Source organism: Triturus cristatus, chromosome 11 (assembly GCF_964204655.1).
Source record: "Triturus cristatus chromosome 11, aTriCri1.1, whole genome shotgun sequence".
NCBI classification, from domain to species: Eukaryota; Metazoa; Chordata; class Amphibia; order Caudata; family Salamandridae; genus Triturus; species Triturus cristatus.
In genome coordinates, this window is record NC_140594.1 from 670,995,344 (window position 1) to 671,013,822 (window position 18,479).

At 44.3% G+C, this 18,479-nt stretch overlaps 1 protein-coding gene and 1 non-coding gene across 7 annotated transcripts in view; both read left to right on the forward strand.

Moving 5' to 3' along the window:
- Positions 1-18,479, forward strand: part of LOC146785298 (diacylglycerol O-acyltransferase 2-like) — a 296,079-nt gene that overhangs the window by 120,493 nt on the left and 157,107 nt on the right. The window lies entirely within an intron of this gene.
- Positions 6,543-6,615, forward strand: TRNAA-AGC (transfer RNA alanine (anticodon AGC)). The gene has a single exon. It is a non-coding gene; the product is annotated as a tRNA-Ala (tRNA).

Sequence of the window (18,479 nt, forward strand, 5' to 3'; positions counted from 1 at the left end):
AGGAAGTTATACCCACCTACTCCAGCATTATGACTAAACCGCTTGCTCACACTTCCACAAAAGAGCATTTGGGATTATTAATTTGAGCCCTGTAACCTAATAACGGGTTGTCCGTTTTTTTTTGGTACACTACATAAAAAGCCAGCTTCCTACAATTACCTTTTGAACGCCTTGTGAATTTTGAAGTAAAATCACCATGGCACTGTGTTAGACGGAATTTCTCTGAAAACATCATAAAAAACATTTACTTCTAAAGATAGAATATATTTTTAATACTGCAAAAATGTTTTTACTAAGACCCTACATTATGAGAAACATATTTAAAGATGTTGTCTTCATTTGAATGCAGACGACCAAACAGTTTAACCTAGTATTCCAGTTACCGTTTTCGGTAAACTTTTGCCACTTTGCAAAAAGTAGCTTCTTCCTGCTTACAGCACCAAAATAAACATGTAATTTAAAAAATGCCATTTTTACTGATTGAAGTATACATTTTAAGTTATCTAGCTCTACAAACTTTAATCCTCTACTATAGAATCTACTAGTAAATTCATGTGTATCCTTATTTTGTAAAGCACTGGTTGATATTGTAATGCGTTCTGACCCCTGGGTCTGGTATGTACTATGTTCCCTGGAAAATAAATAAATACACAATATTTATGTCTGACTATATTTTTATCAACTAACATGCAGCCGCCGATGTAGCATTTCTGGTATGGCTGACTAGTAATCAAGTGTGACAACATAACTCTGGGTGGGTGCCCTAAAATACGTCTCAAGCTTGGCTTGTCAGTTTCACTCGGTCTGTGAACATGGAGACTGGCTCATCGAAACAATAGCCAAGCTGGAATTCTGGGCTTTCCCCTATTACCTCCCAAATACCGTTTTTTAACACAAAAATTCCTAAATGCGTGGAAGATAAGCGCAAAAATAGAATCGAAAATGGTACCTTTCAACCTCATTTTTTTCATGCTGTTCAAATGCAGAAGATGTTTGTGAAACTGTCTGCAGTCAAACTCTGCACTTCGATGTGTTGCAATGAAGACTTACACCAGGAGACCCAACTCTGTGTCACTCATCCATCAGTCGGTATTTATATAGCACGGCTTACCATCCTGGGGCTATCCAGGCGCTGTGTGATCTGACACCTCTTTGTTTTGTGTTGTGCTTCTCCTGAAAATATGTTCGAGTGGAAGTCAGTGATATTAACATATAGGGGCATATTTACAAGGTGACGTTAAGCCATGCTAAGTGGTTTAGCGCCTCCTTGTAAATATTGAAAATGGCGCTACGCCACCGGCACGTAAAAAAAGTGACGTTCGTAAATATGCCCCAAAGTGTCCTGCGTTCCTGTAACTAAACTTTATACAGTTTTTTTAAGAAAGACTTTTTGCATCTGATTGATTTAACATGTGAGCGGCGTATTTATTTAACACAGCATTCTATTCATCTCCTTAACAAATCATGGGGCCTATTTACAAGGGGATTGCGCCACCGGAACATAATTTTTGGGACGTTCTGGTGGTGCAATGCCCTGCACCATATTTACAGAGTGGGTTTTTGTGCCTTAATGCTGCTTTTTAAATATGGTACCTTTTCACGCAGGTATCTGTGTGAAAGGGGCGTGAAATGGGTGTTGCTGTGGGTGTTCCACCGCAACACCCATTGCTTTTTTACGCTGCCCCCAAATTTACAAGGAGGTGGAAATCTGAGGCAATGCCAATGCTTACCAGGCATTAGAATAGTTTTTATTTCTCCTCGTTTTTGCTTTTTCTATGTCTGCTACATTCTGAAGCACACGTGGAAAGAGCAAAATACCATTAATTATTGTTTACGTACAGGAATGTGTCCCTTCCTGCACAGAAACAATCATTAAATAATGGCGATTTGCTACTTCTATGTGTGCTGGAGGGAAACAGTCTTTTCGACGCAACCGTTACAATGCATGCGATTACATCGCATGCCGTTGCAACGCAAAAGTTGTGCAGCAGTGGGTAGAAGGTGTTGGATTTAACTCCAACACCTTCCCTACTGTTGCACACACTGGAGTTGGAATAGAAAATTAATCTATTCCAACTTCCAGCGATCCCCCAACAGAAAGTCAGGGTAAAGTTTTGCGTTGCAACGGCATGCGATGTATTCGCATGCGTTGTAACATCACATATTCGTGCTGCAGACATAGAAGTAGCAAATCGCCGTTATGGATTGTTTATGTGCAGGAAGGGACACCTTCATGCACACAAACAATCATTCCCTGCAATGCAGGCACCCTTGCACTATGGCGCAAGGGTGACTGTGTTGGCGCTAGGCAGCAAATTTTAGTACCAGCGCTAGGGAAAGCACAGCGGTGCGCCACATTATTGTAAATATGGCGCATCCCTTAATTTTGGAAATGGTGGTGCGTGTTTCTGCAAAATTCGCCGCAGCTCTGCGCTCCATCATTTCCTTGTATAAATGCCCCCAAAATACCTTTGATGTTAAATGAGAGAGAGTTAAAGATATCACTCCAGTGGCAATATTGCCCAATGTGTAACCAATAAGTACTGTTAAAATCCCGACTTTCCTCCTTGACCAATGTTTGTGACCTTAGAAAAATTAGTTTACTTCCCTGAGCCTCAATTTTCTTGATCATCACAGTGGAAAGCAAATTCAGTTCAAGCTGGGCCCTATAAAATAAACTCTCTTGTTTATGGTTATTAAATTGTTCTGTAACATTAGTCTATCTCCAGAGTTTAATTTGCAAAGAACGTAAGTGTAGGTGCCCAAAATGTTTCTTAGGAGGCCACTGCTCAGGGCTGGACTGGGAACAGAAAGAGGCCATGGTAAAATGCTTGTCCGATCCCCCTGGGGGGAGTGGACGAGCTGTTAGCTAGGGCCGGTTTTGGTTGACTGATTTTGATACAGGGGGCTGATATTGCTGGTAACAAAAACGCCCCCCCTTCGGGCCCAAAACCCTCCCCCAACCTGGCAGCCCACCAGGGAAACGTCCGGTGCCTGCTACGGCCAGTCCGGCTCTGCTGATGCCCAATTCCCCCACAGACTCTGCCCACTTTCTTCACAGATGAGTGCCTATATAGAGAATGCAAAAGCTGCATAGTAGAGATCTCACAAAGTGAGCAAGACTTGCCACAAGGGGTGTTCAACCCCTAGAATGCTTCCTTTATCCCATTTCATATTTTAAAACCGGTGTATTCCTTCACGCACGTCCCATAGAATCATAATTACAATTGACACATAGGTTACCGTTACTCTGTGTGCTCTGTAAAGAGGCCAAGGATCAGGTCAGCAAGTTGCAGGAAACCGTTTTAGGCACAGTGGCAATCATTGTCAGAAATGTGCACTACTGTCGTGTAGTTCCCATTATTCCGTAGGACCTGCACGTTTGTGGACAACATAAACTCTGGGTGCAGTGCTTAGACTGATTCCAGGCACCCCGTAGTATATGTACTGGGGCACATGACACTACCTTCACCTTCAACCTCTGTGCTCGCAGTTGTGTGGTCATGAACACCCATCCACTTCTTGAACTCACTCTGACTCTACCTATGGATTTTGACGCATCCCCAGATTTACAAGGCCTTGTGAACTTTGGGATGCACCAGAACCTTACGCCTCCCAGGGTAGGTGCAACGAGGAGAAACATCACTATTTCTCCTCTTTTTTTCCTCTTTCTATCTGTAGAAAAGGGAAAAAGCCTACCTGGATTGTTTTTGTGCAGGAAGGTGACCCTTCATGCCCTAAAACAATCCTGTATGCAACACAGACATCCCTGCACCATGATGTAGCAGGTTGACATGTTGCTGTGCACCAAAATCTCATAAATCTGCCCCCTAGAGGCAACTCAGTTCGCACTATGCACTTTAGAAGACTTGGTTGTTACATGAAAAACACAAGTGTAGAAACACAACTTCAGGGAAAAGAAAACACCTTTAGGAAACAGGGACACGTATACCATGCAACAGCAAGTAAAATGAGTGAAATGTAACAGTGAATGCATCACTGACATGTACCTTAGGGGTTCCGCTTTCAAATTCTAACAACAATATTGATCATATGTAAGGAGCAGATAACAAGGGACATGCTGCTGCGAAATGTGGGGTGGGGCTTGAGATTGGAGAGGACAGGGAGGAGGGAGGAGGGGAAAGCGGGGAATGAGCCGATTGACGCTGCACAGACTCCGCTGTATTGCTGATGTGGATAGATGCTGGGGGCGAATACCGCTGAGATGGTCCGGGGGAAGGCGGGCTGGACCCGGATGGACATGCTGGTGGGCTGAACCTGTAAGATCATAAGTGGAAAACAGCTGTGCCGAATACTGATGAGAACGATGTACTGATTTCATGCTCCTGGTTACGATGCAAGTGTCTGTATTGTTTAAAAACTTTATAAATAAAGTTTAAAAAAATAAATAAATAAAGGAGCAGAAAACAAATGACTTGTCTATTGATAGGGTGACCAGATTTCGTAAACCAAAAACCGGGACAGTCCACATTCCACAAACATAGAAGTAGGACTATAATTTTGTATCGACTTACTGGCACAGAAAGACTTAATTGACAGTACACACATAGGAAAAACAGACAATAGGTACTAGAGGGAATTAAAAGTAACTTTTACACACAGTATTATCTGTGCTTTCAGATAAGGACTAATAAATAATTATTCACCAAAATACATTAAAACTTTCATCCTTTTGTACTATCTACCCTCTTCGAAAACATGACATCTGCTGAAACTTGAAGAGACATTTTGTGAGTAAAGAGGCTGGCCCCGGAAAATCCAGGCCGCCAGGTCACGCTAACTATAATGACTTCACTTATTGCCATGGAAGGACTGCACTGGCACATCCTATAAACCATTTTGTTAAGCGTTACTTAGCTGAAGGAAAACATTACAAAGTTCTCAAGTTGCCTTATGGCTACATCATGGAGCCTGTTGGCATTCTGGGACTCGTAGTTTTGGCTGCACCTGTAAAAGGTACACCTGGATCTGAAACTGCATAAGCAAATTACAAAACCAAGACTTGATAAGAACACAGATGTGCCTACGACATATAACATGGAGAGATGCACAAGGATCCATAAAAAATAAATATTTGCCTGTTCTACAATAAGGGCACCAAAAATAAAAGTTGCATGGTTTCTTTTTAAACGAGATAGCATTAAAGTTGTGCCCACGTCCCACAATGCAAACAGAAATAGTGTAGACAGTATTTTCATTAAATAACCCCTCTCTTTCATTCCCAGATATCGTGATGAACAGAAGGAAACAGCTCAAAAGCTGGGGGTCAACTGAGGGTCTTTTCGTATTCTAATGTGCCCCTCTTTCCATCCCCCTGTAGCACAGTGGTAGTCTTTGAAACGAAAGCAAAACAGTTCACATCAAATGTGCAGGCTACCCGCCCCTCTCCCCAATACCGGGACTTTTGTCCATTTTAATTAAAACTGTTGGGACAGTCCACAAAAACCCGGGGCTGTCCGGGGAAATCCGGGAAGTCTGGTCACCCTACTTTCATCAATTTATAACTTTGTGATGAGGGGAGCGGGCCAGGAATGTTTTTAAGGTCATATTTACAAACTCTACTTTGTAATATATATCACCCAATTCAGTGGTTATCTATTGTGCTAAATTGAAAAACTTAAAAATGTTTAAAAAAAAAAACTTTGGGGCATTTTTAAAGCCCTCTTCATATTTTACGCAGCGTTTGTTGCGCAGTTTTTCTGCCAAATATTGTGATGCCCAGGTTCGTTCTTTGTCTCTGGCAGTGCGTATTTTGCAATAATAAAAAAAAAACAGCAACACAATAACTCTGCCTGTGCCCGTGCTGCTAAATGGCGGGGTTGCCTCAAGGCTGGCTAGTCCTAATTTATCTTTCTTCCACCAACCCCACACTTCCCAGCTGTCTCTGTGCCTCGCTCTCACCGGATCTCCTTCACCCCTCCTTTCTCTGTCAGTGTCTCCCTTTCTTTCGCTTGCTTTTTTCTTCTCCCTTTTTCTGTTTTTCCTCCTATTGGGTCGAAGTCTGATTATGTAAAATAAGTCCCTGTCCCTCAAAATGAGTGCTGGCTGCCGCCCACCTCCTGCACACAAAAAGCACTGCTTTTAGGGCAGGGTCACGACCGTCCCCCTCCTCGGGCATGTCATTGTGAAGGGAAGTGTGATTTGCACCTGTCTTCACCGATATTGGAGATTTTCTTCAAGCGGGTTTTACTGAATTCCATTAACCTGGGCGGTTTTTAACGAATACACATTTCATTTTATCTACATAGCGCTTAGAACCCAGTAATGCCAATGTAGTGAATACTTCCATGGTCCTAAAACAAGCCAACACAACTGATAGTAATAGACGGTATAGTTGGCCTGTTTTGATTGAGAGTAAAAGTACAGCACAGTTTCTCTGTTGTCTTTAACTTTCTGTGAAAACATGTTCTGGGTTGACAGATGATCGCCTACTTGAAGAAGAGTGAAAAGCATACCACTGAAACCTGATCGCCTCAGTTGACTCTGTAAAAATAAGTATGCAGAAACAACTAATGTCAGATGGGGAATTAGCTCAGATGGTAGAGCGCTCGCTTAGCATGCGAGAGGTAGCGGGATCGATGCCCGCATTCTCCACAAGCGTTTCTTTTTAATATGAATAAAAGTGTATTTATAGATATGCGCATTTCTGCCACTGTTCTTTGGAATTTTCAGTTTAAATATTTACCTCATTTAGAAAGCAATGGAAGTTTCGTACTGTCCAGCATGGGGAGCGGTTCGCGGCTGAAATTAGACGCAACGCGTCCTGTGCCTGAAACTTACGACGCGTTGGTAAAACACCAGCCTGGTCTCAGTAGGGAAGGGACATCTTAAAAAGAGCAAGTTAAGCAAAGGGCAATGGTTGTTTACTTCACCTGCTCCATTGACCGCGCAATATAAATAAGCACTGGCAAAGGCAATAGGTCCCGCCTTTGAGACGCATTGGCAATCCCCTTTGTTCATGCTATGTAGCACTGGCTGTTACAGCACGAACAAAAGTAAAAGTGAAAAACACAAAATAAAGGGTGCACAAACGCGTCATGACGTAGGTGTCCGAAACACCTGCCATTTTTAGGTTTCAACTGCACAGCGCTTGCGTTGTGCTTGTGAAATCTCTTGTATTTAATATATCTTACATGGGGGCTCTTATCAGTCCGGCTGAATTACTGTGTTCATTCGCTTTTGTATGGAACTTTTTTTTGTTGTTAACTTTCCCTGGCTGCACACATTTAAGATAATTCTACTAAAGCTGTTCACACTGTTTAAGCCCCATTCACTGCCAAGATAAGATCTCTTCTCATGGATAAGGCAGACAGCTTCTAACAGTATGCTGAAATGCTTGCTTTTTATCACTTAGTTGTGTGAAGCAGACGTTTGTGGCATTTCCTGTTCATGCCTCAGTACCTTTCTTTGCACTTTGTATGCATTATCGGTTAGATATTTTCAACTTATGGTCATTATGATCAAATTCTAAATGTTGTAATAAACACTGCACATTAAAAAGAAAGTTAATATACAAGAGCTATGCTATATTTTACTACTAAACAGGCACACACAAGTGCAGTTACCTTGCAGACAACAGGATCATGATTTAAATGGTGCAGCAGGTGCAGTAGCACCGGGCCCATCAGTTGTCAGAATTCCTCTAAACACATAATATTGCTATATTTGGCTACTAAACAGGCAGTGACAATTGCATTTACCTTGCAGTTAAAAGGGACCTGATTTGAATGGTGCAGCAGTTGCAGAATTGCGGGGCGAAAAGCTCTACTGACCCCACTAAACCCAGATTATTGCTAACATTTGAACCTAAACAGGCAGTCACAAGTGCAGTTAACTTGCAGACAAGAGGGTGATGATTCTATGCTTTCAAAGGTGCAGCAGGTGCAGTGATACCAGGACCAAAAGCTCTCAGCACCCCACTACACACCTAAAACTGCTATATTTTACTACTAAACGGGAAGTCACAAGTTCAGTTATCTTGCAGACAACAGGGTCATAATTTGAATGGTGCAGCAGGTGCAGTGGCACCAGGGCCAAAAGTTGTCAGAACTCCTCTAAATACGTAATATTGAATATTTTACTACTATACAGGCAGTCACAATTGCAGTTACCTTGTAGTTAAAAGGGCCTTGATTTCAATGGTGCAGCAGGTACAGTGGCACCAGAGCCAAAAGTTGTCATAACTCTACTAAACACCAAGGGGCAGATTTATAAGCCCCATGCGCCATTTTTGTGTCACTTTTAACATGGGAAAAGTGACGCAAAAGTGGCGCAAGGGGCTTGTAAATCTGCCCCCAAATATTGCTATATTTTACAACTAAACAGGCAGTCACAAGTGCAGTTATCTAGCAAGTAGTAGGGTCATGATTTCAATAGTGCACCAGGTGCAGTGACACCAGGACCAAAAGCTCCAGGCACCCCACTAAACACTGATTATTGCTATATTTTACAACTAAACAGGCAGTCACAAGTGCAGTTATCTTTCAGGCACTAGGGTCATGATTTGAATGATGCAGCAGGTGCAGTAGCACCAGGCCAAAAAGTTGTCAGAACTCCTCCAAACATTTAATATTGCAATCTGTACTACAAAACAGGCAGTCACACTTCAAACACTGAACTAACCATTAGCCTTGGATTCCTGAGCTGCATACTCCCCAACGTAAAGTGCCTTGTTAGGAGTAGTAGGCGCTATATGCATATGTATATTCCTCCTTCTTCATTGTTTGCTGGCTGCCACCATGCTCTTGAACGTAACGCGGGTTATCTGACGGACTCAGCACTGTCCAAAAACATACACCAATCTCCTTTGCCTGCAAGGATGACACCGCCTTGTGTGGGTTTATGGATTTTTTGTTGCAAGCTACCATTGTACGCGTTTCGGCTGATATACAGCCTTGTTCACCGATGACGAGGCACCATTTTCACCCTATATTTACAAAGTTCAGTGCATGATGTGTTACCATTGAAAGTGAAAACATACTCAATTTCTCGCATTATGTCTCTTATGAAATTACATGCATCTTTTTCTTGCCACATTATCTGCAGATTACAATGCTCTGTTTTAATGTCACCGTTAAGACTGTAAAATTTCATAGTATCAAAATTTATCACAGTTAAAATTCCAACTGTCAATTTAAGAACATTTAAAATGTGGTCTTTAGGAATAAGTGTCATATATAAAATTATTTTCACACTGATTATTGTAAGGTAAAATGCAGCATCAGTCCACAGTCATTTAACCCATAGTGGATCAACCTCCTTTCACATTATAAACACGCAATTTTCAATGGCGCTGCTCCTCAATTGCATCTCATGATATTGTCACCATACAATGTAAAACAAGCAATTTGTACGAAAACTCATTATAAAATATATATATTTTGTTCTTAAATGAACTCAAGTATTATATAATAAATGAGGAATGTGGACAGGAGGGACTTTATAATGTTCAGGGAGCGTGTTTTCGTATAGTTATGGATTTGCTGCATTTGCCACGTAATCCATCACCTTTGCATGACTTTCAGATTTTAACAAAAAAAATAGTTTCTAGCTCAAATGGCTCGAAAGTTACTTGTTAGCGGAAGGAATGCTTTGTGCCGCTTTTGTTGCTGGGGGCCGATATTGCAGCTACGCTGCAAAACCCACCCCGTAACAAAAACAGCATCCCAGGGAAGTAAAACCGTCCCCCACCCTGGCGGCCCATCGGGGAAATGCCCTGTGCCCGCTACGGCCAGTCCAGTCCTGGTAGTTGAGTATACCCTCAGTAACAAGTTAGCAAGCTCAGTGCCTTGATGTACTCAATATGGTCCTCCAAGGCTGAGCTGAGAGTTGCAGTAACTAGCCGCTCCAAGTACATGCCTGGAATAGAGCGAGGGGGCACGCTAGTGAAGGTATCACAATCGACCTATTGTGATCAGCCGGTGCATACATTTCTTCCAGTTGCTGAATAACCTAGAGAGAACAGGCCAAGCATGGCTTGAAGGAGATTGCAGGATCGAATAGCAGGGCTGTAAATCCTGGTGTGCTGCAAGCAATTCACCTCCTTCGTGTGAGTCCAAACTTGCAGTGGAACTACAAATTTAATGGGGCCCAGAGACCAAGATAGGGACCCATTACTATGACTCTTGCTTGAATTCATCTTTTAATTAATTGCAAGAAGCTGTGAAGCATCAAGGGTGGTGGAGTGGCAGAAACTCACAAACAGTACAGACTTCAATAACACACAATTAACGGATTGTTCAATTTGTTTTATTACCTTTAGCAAGAATAGGTCTATCATTGCTTGAGTAAGTGTGTCTATTATGCATGATTAATAAAAAACATATCATATGTGTATTATTATACAGATTAATTTATACAAGTGAGACATGCTTTTTATTACTTGAGGTGCTCCAGTTAAAGACTTGAGGTTCTCCCAGTACTTGATATTTTCTGGCAGGACTGGAGAGAGTACACCCGCATGTTCTGGACGGTATTTAAAAGGTGGAATGACTTGTTGAGTTCTCTCCATGTGCTCACACAATTTTGTCTGTTTTATGTAAATTCAGTGCAGAATTCAGCTATTTCCCTAGTAGCTCACTCACCATTTTGTTTGTTTAATATGTTTTTAATGACATTACACTTAACCATAATACATTTCCCATTGCTTTAGACATACAGAGAAGTTCACAGTCGAATACAGCACACATTCTACATCCCTGTTTAATAGAGAACCGGTCAGTAGCACCACTACAGTTACATTTTCTCTTGAGCTAGGCAGCCAACATGTCTTCATACTCATTGATGAGCATGCCAGGTTGTGGGACCCAAGGGCCATGGCACGTGGTGCATGGATGTAGACATGGACGGACTGGCCGTAGCGGGCACCGGGCATTTTCCCAGTGGGCCGCCAGGGTTGGGGACGGTGTTGGGCCCCTGAGGGCCGTTTTTGTGACAGGGACGTTTTTGCAGCATAGCTGCAAAATCGGCCCCTGTAACAAAATCGTCCGAAACCGACCCTTGCAAACAGCTCAGCCGCACCCCCAACCTCTTGGGGGGCCGGCGAAGCACTTTGCCAGGGCCGTTTTTGGTTCCCAGTTCGGCCCTGGATGTGGACTCTATGGGGTTTGCAGTGTCGGTTCCCGCTCGGATGCTAGACCAGGCTGGTGAGTCTATGTTTCTTTGGCGGAAAAAGGCTCACTCACCATTAGCATATCTCAGTCATGGCGGGCAGGGGGAGTAGGGCGACAGAGGTGATGCTTGCCGCTAATGGGTGATTCAGGTCCACAGTTCAGCGAAAGACAAGTTGTCTGCCCCACATGCCTGAGTAAAGTTCGTCGTGCACGGTGGGATGGTTGCTGTTCAGCGATGATAAAACTCAGGCCGATGGTGGCTGGCCAGTAAGTGTGGAACGGCAATGGGATTTTGGGTAGAAATGGGAGTGAGAGTCCCAGGGGAGGAACAGTCACTCAAGTTTAACCAGTGGCGGCTGGCATCTACGGGAAGGGAGAGGCGGCGCACATGCAAATAATATATAAAAAAAATGCGCACGCAAATAATGTATAAAAAATCACTTACCTTACAGAACACTACTTCCTCCGGTTCATACCTCCTCTTTCACTGGAACTGGATGCTGCAACTCCCTTGGTCAATCCTGGCGCTGCTCTCGCCAGCATGAGAGCAGTGCTAGGGTTGGTGGGAGAGGCCTCACTCGGCGCTCCACAATACTCTGGAGGCTTTAGCTTGTTCTAACCCAGCTGTCTTAAGACAACTGGGTAGAATGGTTAGTGTGTGCATGTGCGACCAAAAAAGACATGTACACTTTAAACAGTCCACAGCCAGCCTACCCTCCTCCCTGCTGCTGTCGCTCAGCAGTAGAGTACAGCTCCCGTTCTGATGCTCTGTTCGGGACGGGGCATGGAAAATAAAATGTTAATAAAATTACCATTTTATTTTTCATCTCTGAGGGCTTATAAGTGGGGCAACACTTCTCCGCATCTAACGGAGGAGCCACCCCTGAGTTCAACACAAATCAGAAGCTAACTGGTGGGGCTCTTCAGCTATTTCCTTGCACTAGATGTGTACAATTCGGAGAAGCCACAGGAGTAGCTTAGCTAGAGCCGAGCCAAGGACCCAGCTTAGCTCTAAGAGCCAACACTCAAGCCAAGTCACCATAAAATGATCGTGTGAACCCAGAAAAGAAAGCCTGTGCCGCCAGTCAGCCTCTCTTCAGTACATAATAGGTAAAACAACAGCAGCAGCTTTTGTCGCTTACACAGATCATGTAGGGGAGTCCTGGAGAGCACAGAGAACTGCATGGCCAGCATTCCTTCAAACATTAGATACTGTGAATCAGTAGCAGTGCTTGCTTTCTTCACCGAAATTGAACTTGCCCATCATAGTGGTACAAGTAAATGTTTCCCTCACATACAGAACAGCTTCGGCATGGTCAGCATAAGGGCAAGCTTCCCTCACATAAATAACAGATAGATCATGGTCAGCAGAAGGGAAAGCTTCACTCACATCCATAACAGATACATCATGGTCAGCAGAAAAACAAGTTTCTCTCACATAAATACCAGATACATCATGGTTAGCAGAAGGGCAAGCTTCTCTCACATAAATAACAGATACATCATGGACAGCTGAAGGTCAAGCTTCTCTCACATAAATAACAGCTACATAATGGTCAGCTGAAGGGCAAGTATCGCTCACATATCACAGATACATCATGGTACGCAGAGGGGCAAGCTTCTCTCACATAAAAACCAGATACATAATGGTTAGTAAAAGGGCAAGCTTCTTTCACATTTATACCAGATACATCATGGTCAGTGGAAGGGAAAACTTCTCTCACATATAACAGATACATCATGGTCAGCAGGAGGGCAAGCTTCTCTCACTTAAATGAGACATATATCATGGTCAGCAGAAGGGCAAGTTTCTCTCACACATAACATATGCATCATGGTCAGCTGAAGGTAAAGCTTCACTGTCATAAATAACAGATATATCATGGTCTGCGGAAGGGAAAGCTTCTCTCACAAAAATAAAAGATGCATGATGGTCAGCAGAAGGGCAATCTTCTCTCACATACATAACAGATACATTATGGTTATCAGAAGGGCAAGCTTCTCTCACATATAACAGATACATCATGGTCAGCAGAAGGGAAAGCTTCTCTCACATATAACAGATACATCACGGTCTGTGGAAGGGAAAGCTTATCTCACATAAATAACATATACATCATGGTTATCAGAAGGGCAAGCTTCTCTCACATATATAATATATATCACATGGTTAGCAGAAGGGCAAGCTTCGCTCACATATAACAGATACATCATGGTCTGTGGAAGAGAAAGCTTATCTCACATAAAGAACAGATACAACATGGTCAGCAGAAGGAAAAGCTTCTCTCACATATAACAGTTACGCCATGGTCATCAGAAGGGCAAGATTCTCTCACATATATAACAGATAAATCATGGTCAACAAAAGGGAAAGCTTCTCTCATACATAACAAATACATTATGGTCAGCAGAGGGGCAAGCTTCTCTCACATATAACAGATCCATCATGTTCTGTGGAAGGGCAAGCTTAGCTCACTTATAACACATATATAATTAGCAGTAGGATCTTGTCCTTTGTCAATGACCTGCAGCATCCTGGCTTGCACAATATGAGCGTCCCGCCTACTTCGGAATGCCACTGTTTGTCTCTAAAACAGGTTTTGCTAGTAAATTATACTCTTTTGCAACTTAAATCACTTTCAAAGCATATTGCTTTGAAGAGAGATGACAGTGGAGGAAATTGCAACAACATAAAATGCAGCAATCAGCGTAACTGAAAACACTTCAACAGGACATTGAGTATGAGGATATCCTTATAAGATGCATTTCAGTTGGGATGTTGCCCCATAACTTGCCCATCGCAGCGACTAATCTCCTTTCACCCACCCTTAGTTTTCTAGAGGTCGGTGAGCCACTGACAGAATAAGCCAAGTCAGGGCTGGCTCTCCCGTAGTGCGACTGGTACAGCTGCACTTGGTGATGACCTTGGGAGCGCTGTGTTTAGAAATAACTTGTGGGTTTAAATGCACCCTTGGCAGAGTTCCTTGTGTGCCAAAACAGACTTCAGGCAAGAGACAAAATGTGTCGCAGACTGGTGATTAAATTTCCTGCTGGAGAGAGAGCGAGATTTGTCTAGTAGTGGCAGTTCTGACTCATCATAATGTAGCACAGAAGGTGTGTCATGCACATCATAGAACTGTATTCTATGTGGATAGCTCAGTGGGTTTTTAATTTTGTCACAGAGATCCTTTTGTTACTTGTGCTTCATAAGTTACAATCCTAATATAGCACAGTTAGCTATGAACTGTCATCAAAGAGCTGCATGCAAACTGCAAGGAATGGGGTCGGAACCGTATGTTTTTCCCCAGTCTTTCATTTCCCTTATGGCTCAAAAGGGTTAGTTTAGGCAGAAATACATTCTTATTGGTAAAGCCAATTCCAATCTCTGTGGTATGTCTTTTAAATCGAGAGTTTGTGCTTCTCCAGGCCAAACACTCATAAAATATACTGCCTGCTAGTAAGGGTGATATATGTTTGCTAAACCTTGTATTCCTTATTGTCTTGTGTATCATTTCCTATAGACTGATTTGCACACATATGATTTATTGTCTCTTTGTAAGGTGTGTGATGTAAGGCTCTGACACCCTACATTGTAAAGCAATTGAAATGCATGTGAGAGAGGGGCTATGGAGTAATGAGGGGCACTGTTGGAGGATTATAGTGACGCAATCCATGGAGAAGGAGGTCATGGGGGGAGCCAAAAAGATTGTCGCACCAGACACCACCAGCGCAAAAGACGTCCCTGAGCCATACTCAAGCCTGAAGCCCAGCTCTGGCTCAGCTCAAGGTCCTGTTGGAATCTCAAACCCATAACAAGCCGAACTTTCATGTGGCTTGAGCCTGCCACACTTTCTTTCGCCTCATGCACAAAGTGGCAAAAACAAAGCATTAACATTTGAGGCAAAAAGGAGAGACAAATGAATGCCCATTTAGAGGCTGATTTGTACAAAGTGAAATCTGAAAATCTCATTAAGTGCGGCTTCCACACTTAATCAAATTGTGTGATCTTGTGCAAATATTTTTCTCCCCTATTGCATATGAAAGCACCTTCAAATAATTGAGTTTAGAATATCTATTGTGTTTGATTTAATAGACTATAATGTTGCTCTGTCTATAAGATTCTGGGCCACATACATGGTCCACATGACAACTGTCTTGCCTCTTAGTTCAGTAATGACAGTGTCACCAGGGTTGGGGAAATGGCAGGAAGAGTTTTAAGTACATGTTTTAAAACTATCACTTTTGATAAGTACTTCTCAGTACAGTGCTATCATGTGGCGTAATAATATCAAAGCTTCCACATGTTAAAGAAGAGCACTTTTTTTAAATTTTAAAGCGACTTTATCATATTTTATGTGATGTTTGTTGTATGATTTACAGTCACGGCCGGCACGACTCGCGGGTGGGGGGGGGGGGGGTGCGGGGAGGGGGGTCACGTGTGGGTAGGGGGTGTTAATAAATTTTTATTTACAACTTACCTTCGCCTCAGGTCCCGCGTCGCGTCTCCTTCTCTCTCTGCTACGAGTCTCAGGAAGCAGGCAGCCTCGCTCTCCTCCCCTAAGTCAATCACAACGCTGCAATGGCAGCATTGTGATTGGCTGGGATGCCGACCACACATGGGTCTATGGGGAGGCTGTTTTCTTCATGCAGGCTGCATGCAGCCAACATGGAGCAAACGGGAGAGTGCGTATGACTGGTTTGGTCGGCCCTGGGACCAACCAAACAGTCAGCACCCACAACAGTGGGCAAGCCAATCTTCCCCTGCCCTGCAGCAGGATCGTCCACCCGCCCACCTCCAACCAAACCCTTCTGCTTTCTCGCAGTGCGAGAAGCAGAAACATAAAATGGTATTCATAATACCATTATATGTTTCTGCTTCTCGCACTGCGAGAAAGCAGTGTGGCGACGCTCCTCCGCCCACATGGAGGAGCCGCCCCTGTTGATTTACATGGCAAACATTACCATGGCTTGGCTCTGCCTTGGCTCGCCGTAATGCATTGTTGACTCGCTGACTCTATTTGACCCAGCTTCACTGATGCCACACTGGCGACGCTCGCGGGGCAGCACGTGCAGCATGTGTTCAATGCACTTGTTCAATGGATGGCCCATTTCAGGCGTTCCACCTAATTCACACCAACCTTTGAGATGAAGTTGGGCTCAGGAGGAGGGATTGCCAGGACATGTTTTTCTCAACCCAATTTAATTTCAGACATGATAGCTGCTGCTCTCAATTTTTTGGGTAAATATCTTTAAAGCACACACAGGGGGATATTCTCAAGAACGTGTGATAACTACCGCAAAAGTAGTTTAACGCAACTCTTCACATCACAGCCTATCACGGGAAAATAACACCGTGTTAATGTGGTATTCTCAACACGGCGGCACCATGCGATATACCCACCAACAACGTGTTAAATGAATGCGTTAAAACCAACCAGATGCCGCAAAAATGCGAAACACCAACTCGAAAAAAGCGGCGATGACGCACATCATGATACAAAAATCAGCAAAAAACAACCAAAGGCCTGCAATCCCCAAGCGACACGTGGTAAAATGCACTACAAAAGTTGGAAAAACAACACATACAAAAGCCAAACAACCGCGAAGCACAATTGAGTCAGCCGGAGCAAGTGCAGAGGACAACCAGAAACCCACAAGCCCCCCGGAGGACCAGCCTGGGACCTCGGGCCAGGGAAGGGCAAGGAGAAGAAGATTAAGAAGAAGCGGTTCAGTCCGCAGGAAAACAGGATCCTGATAACGGAGGTGATAGAACACCATCAACTACTGCTCATCACTTCCACTGTGTCACTGGGAACTAAAAATAGAATATGGCAGACCATTGTGGATAAGGTGAATGCAGTCGGAGTGCTGAAGAGGACAATGTAAGAGGTCAAGAGGCGCTGGAATGATGTCAAGCGCAAAACCAAGCAGAAACTCGCAAACAACCGGAAGGCAGCAATGCAGACTGGAGGTGGGAGCCCAGCGCCACAGGAGGAGCTGGACGAGATGGAGGAAATGGTGTCCACAGTCATCAGTGGGGAGAAGGTGGCAGGAGTTGGGGGACCAGACACTGATCAACATGACCGGACACAACAGCAACAGGGTGAGTAACGACCAGGGACTGGGGGGACGGGGGAGATGGGCACAATGGCACACATGCACAATTAAGCATAGCACATCTGCGGACAAACCATGCCCCAGACCCCCAACTCCCACCAAAAGACCAGTGCACCCAAGTATGCAACATCACAGCACTGTATAAGCACAGAAGTCAGAGGCACACCGCATGTAAGGGATAAGGGGCAGCCAAATCAGAACTGTAGGGGCGACTCCCTCAAAATGCGGCACACACACATCACATGCAGAGCACATCAACATTGACAATGATGTGGCTCAATCTGCAACACGTACACAACAGAACAGAGGGACCAACTGGTGCCGCTTGTGTGCAGGAACTGGCCAATCACATGTGGCATCGCAGGGAAATGTGAGTTGACAATGTACAAGTACAAACACACATCCATGATGTTGTCGAAATGTCCACTGCCCAGCATCAAATAGGCCGCTCCCCACAAACAGTCACAATGTACAATGTCATGCAGTCTGAATGTAAACATGTACAATGCTTCAACATACATGTGAACACAATGTTAAACTGCATCTCCCCTTCACATTGCAGAGGGAGAAACAACACCTCTTGCATAGCAGTCCCAACCTCTCTTCTCTGATGACGAAAAGGACCACCACACCTTCGACTCCGACGCCCTCCAACAGCTCGTGGACAGCATCCGCAGCCCACTTCCAGGAGCAGGGCAGCCCAGTTACTATGAGGAGAACCCACCCCCTGCAGGCAGCACCCACCACCACGGTTGCCTCCCAGGACCCCCACGACACACACATGTCCTTCCAACTCTGTTTGTTGGTGTGCCAGGAGTAGCTGGCTGATCAGGTGCAGGTGGGGTTCAACCACATGGCAGCCAAACTAGACGCCATACATGGGTGTCTAAGTCCCATCAGGGCCTATTCACAGTCCCTAACGGACACCGACAGTCCACTCCATGCCCTCCAATGAACCTTGGCTGACATCACCAGAGTCCTGACTCAGAGACAAGACCGACTGTCCAGTCAGAGTGGCTCCAGCGAGCTCGCCCGGGACTCATGCAGAGGCTCATGGAGGACAGGGAGCGGACGCGGGCGGAAAAGGCGGCTGCCACGGCTGCACACCAGCGAGAGGTAGCTGGGTCCCCCAATGTCTTAAAGACCATCCTCATGTCATTGCTGCCACGAGGCCTGGCACTGATGCATGCTGCTGCTACCACTCCATCCACATCTCTGGCCCCTGATGTG